The following is a 4,336-nucleotide window of genomic DNA, read 5'->3' on the forward strand; positions in this document are numbered from 1 at the left end:
CTTCCCCCTCCATCATTCTCCAAGCTAGCAGATGAACAGTTGCTGGAGTCTCCTCTGTCCCTTGTGATCATGTACCGTACAGGAAGTTCAGGGAAGCTGAGCTCAGAGACTTGGAAGCAGCTGTTTAGAAACATGATGATTGTAAGTGTTGGGGCAAAAATGTAAACAATTCTTTGCTGGGCAATGTAGATTTGTTTCTTCTGGAGTCATTTTCGAAAAAAAGTTTAATACTACTTTAAGGTAGATTGTTTCAGTGATTAATTTCCAATAAGGTAAAAACAAAGCAATTGCTATTGGTTAGAGCCCTTTTTACTCTTGACACTGCCGTAAATACCTACACAATTGTTTAAAAAAAATTAAAAATCTTTCAGCTGTCTTTGAAGTAAACCTGTCTTGGGGGAAATATGGGGGTTTCCACTGCTGACCTCCACTTCTGAGGATGCCTTTTGCCTACCTGTTATTCTGACCCTATGGCTCCTGTACTTTCTGACTCAGTGACTAGGAACAAGTGTGCAAATCAGGGAAGTCAGAGAAAGAGAGAAGGACCTTATTTGCATAAAATGTTTCAGTTACCCAGAACGTATGGAAGCCAAAGGGTCAGAATAACAGCCAAGCAGCATTTTCAGAAGAAAAGGTCGGCATGACAACCAGGAAACTAGTAATTTTAAAAGGGGAGATCAGCAATTACAGCTTCTGTATTTCTTCAATACATGTTTCCTTTCCTTCCTCCAGGAGTGAGAAACTAGACTTTCTAGATTATTGGTATCCAAGATTACATTTTAGTGGTAGTTCACCTCTTCTTAAAGTTGCTCTATTTTTAGTAGTCTTAAGGTGCCCAAACACCTTAGAATTATCTGCTGATTTTCGGACACAATCATGTTTTCGTCCGGAAATCTGCCAGTTGATAGGAAGTGCACAATAGCAATTACTGTACAACTGGCAGATTGTCTTTGCAAAAATTAACTCTCCCACCCCCAACCCACCACTATTCACCTTTCTAGTCCTTCCTCTGTTGAAGCAAGCAATATCCAGTGCTTCCAGTTATGGGGGAGCATGTAACCTCCAACCAGATGACAGCCAATTGTTAGGCTAATTCACCTTTCATGGCAGAGATGGTGAATTCTCTGTTCCCCTAGCATTGGACACTGGCTGACACTGAGGGCTTTAGTGCCTGCTGTGACGGAGAAAGGATCGGCAGGGAAGCACTGACTGAAAACTATTGTACAGCCAAATGCACTATGGACAGCCTAGCGTGGTTATCTCCATGCTTTTTGAACAGATGCTGAAATGGCTAGTATCAAAAAGATTTAGAGATCCTGCATTCTTATAAATAGCAGCTATTAACATACGTTAATGCTCCTTCATATGGTTTGTATAAAGGTTTTCCATTTGTTGACCACTTTGGTTGCTATTATGTCAACACATAATCACTGCAGATGAAAATTTGTGCCATTAGGTGCAGGCAGCCCCACTGCTAGATTGCTTAAAGTTAAAGTTACAACTCTTTTGTAGTGGTTCATTTAAATGTAATTGAAAGGGGTTACATATTATGATAGGTAAGGTACTTAAAAAAAATAAATGTCATATATTTCAGTAAATAAATATGTTTCTAGTTCTGACTGAAATACTACACTAGTCATTCAGGGTGTTGGCACTGTGTGAATAACTGAAAGTTCATGCACTTACTATAGCTTATAAGCAAGTCTTTGGCTGCTGCTGTGTAATGGATGATATGGTATGCTGATAAATAACTAATGAGAATTCAGCGAGTAATTTCAACACGTGAACCATAATCATCAAATTATTGCATGAATATCCCTTGGATATCTCAGTGTTGCAATCACCCTAGATCAAGAGGAATAACAAAGAACATTAAAAATAATTTGGCTCATAGCACGAAACCTCTTCTTTGGAGCTTGATCTGTTCTGTTAGAATTATATATACTCTCGACTGCTGGATTCAGTTTGCAGCACTATATTCATATTATAAGTCAGTAAGAAGAACTTTACTATATTGGTATTTAGAAAACCAGGGTTGTGACAATCATTCTCATGTGGTAAAATAAAAAAATAATAATTGGTGGTCTTTGTGGCTGCACCTTGTACTCCACTTGCCATAACTGAAAATGGTCAGGTTACACAGTTAGGTCCAGACAACAAATGATTCACGTTATTTGGTTTAGCTCAGCATTTACATATTTGATAGCCCTCCCAGCTTCAAGCTTTAAAATGGTTAATTGGTTATATTTAATGATACAGTACAACCAACGCTGCTATTAAAAACTATATACTGGTATACTTTACTGTATCCTTAATCTGCATTTTAAAAATGGTAGCAAATGATTTACTACAGATAAACTATAGTTTTTTTTCATGAAATCTACATTTGTAATTGATATATTGTAATTGATTAAGGCATTAATTATATATTTTAAACATTAAACATTACATATTTTTTACATGCTTGTGCTTCCATATCTTGATTTATTATTTTTGACATATACATTTGTAAATACTCCTTGCAGCCATGGTCAATAGACTTGCACTCAGGGAGATGAACAGTGAAACACAGTTACAGAAGCTGTATGTATTGTAAGCAAATTTGGCGCATATTAACAAAACATCAGACCGAAAATAGATTTTTGAAATGTCATCACTTATTATGAATTGTACATTAAAGTGACATTAAACCCTCAGATTTTTTAACATAAAACAATACTGTAATGTGCACCTTACTGTAATCCATAGTTGTTTCCCTTCTCTTTGCTGCTCTTCCTTTTAAATCTGTATCTGTTCTCATGCTGGGCAGAACTTCTGTTTTGCAGCAGACTGCCTTGTCTCTGAAATGGATACATGGTGTCTATGTATACGTTGCAACCTGAGCCAGCACTACAGGAAGAGGCACTCAGCTGCAAGGGGAAGTTCTCCCCCAGCATGAGAAGACATGAGGATTTAAAAGGAAGAGCAGCAAAGAGAAGGTAAACTACCATGGATTACAGTAAGGCACACATTACAGTATTGGTTTATGTTAAAAAAATCTGAGGGTTTAATGTCACTTTAAGCTGACCACAAACAAAATATTTGTTTTGAATTATATGTATTAAAAATAACCCGTAACATGCATTTATTTTGCTTCTGATTTGCCCTTTGACATATCCAGGGTTATTCACAAAAGGGTGAAGAGTTTGGAGAAGGCAGGAGAGGTGAACAATCTAGGACAACATAGCTGATTTGGAAGACTTCTCCAATTCAGCTCACTTTCCAGTTCAGCTATGTTGTCCTAGATGGTTCACTTCTCCTGCCTTCTCCAAACTCTGCACCCTTTTGTGAATAACCCTGATCATGTCTAGTTTCTTTTTTAAACTTTAAACAAATAATTATTTATGATTATTACTTCTGCTTTTACAAGACAATATATCAGCCAACTATTTAGCAGTTTTTAACCCTTACAATATTTTTTAAGCGTAGATAACTCTTTATTATGCAAACTAAAAACATGAGCTTCAGTATCTGCTCTTCACACTATGTTTATCCTTTGGTATAGCTAATTTGGAGGAAGTAACTTACCTTATTTATTATGTTCTTTGTCAAAAAATGTATACAGAAATATGTATTTCATTAAAAAAAAAGGCATCGCTCCTAATTTTCCTGTTTTAAAGCCGTCTGCCACTTCTGTAAGACACACTTACAAACTTTGTGTCCCATATGAGCGAAGTTCAAAGTACATAAGCTGATTTACTGAAGTACTGAAGCAGAAGTGCAAAAGAATGTACGATGGCAAGCCGGTTTTGCTTATATACGATATGAGATTGTTTATTAACTGTTCACAGGATGAAAATATGCTGAGACACACTCATAGCTTCACTGAACTTTGAATCCATTCCTTTTGATGGTATTTTGCGGTGTCTGAAGAGTAGAAGATTGGAACAGTTGGAACAGTTTTGAAATATCAGCTAATTATTGATTTTATTCGGCGGAAGTAAATTAACCCTTCTAGATAGAACATCAAATGTAACTGCATAGCAGGTCTAGCAAACAAGTACTGTAAACACATTACTAGTAGAATGAAGTTTTGAAAATCTGCTTTGACATAGTTATCTAAATCGGTTACAATTATGTGGACCGTGAGGTTGGATCATGTTAATGTATTTGTACTTTTTAAATTCATTTTGTGTACTGGAAACATTCACAATTGAGCTGTGCATCTTTGGGTGTTTTTCCAGGCTTTTTTTTTTTAGTTTTGTACGGGCATTTTTACAATCGTTACAGGCTTGAGGGTTTTATTTTATTTATTTTTTTGTCAAATCTAAATTTATTAAGGTTTTTCATTCAATAT

At 36.0% G+C, this 4,336-nt stretch overlaps 2 protein-coding genes across 2 annotated transcripts in view; one reads left to right on the forward strand and one right to left on the reverse strand.

Annotated features, from left to right (window-relative positions):
• Positions 1-3,708, reverse strand: part of LOC108788187 (sulfate anion transporter 1-like) — a 32,288-nt gene extending 28,580 nt beyond the window's left edge. Inside the window, exon 1 of the mRNA XM_018557920.1 lies at positions 3,568-3,708. The gene's annotated coding sequence lies outside the window, so the exon portion shown is untranslated. The remainder of the gene's footprint in view (positions 1-3,567) is intronic.
• The window catches only part of IDUA (iduronidase, alpha-L-), a 108,699-nt gene that overhangs the window by 50,343 nt on the left and 54,020 nt on the right, over positions 1-4,336 (forward strand). The gene's annotated exons all lie outside the window — the stretch shown is intronic.

The sequence above is a fragment of the Nanorana parkeri genome, unplaced genomic scaffold (assembly GCF_000935625.1).
Source record: "Nanorana parkeri isolate BGI_ZX_2015 unplaced genomic scaffold, ASM93562v1 scaffold310, whole genome shotgun sequence".
NCBI lineage: Eukaryota > Metazoa > Chordata > Amphibia > Anura > Dicroglossidae > Nanorana > Nanorana parkeri.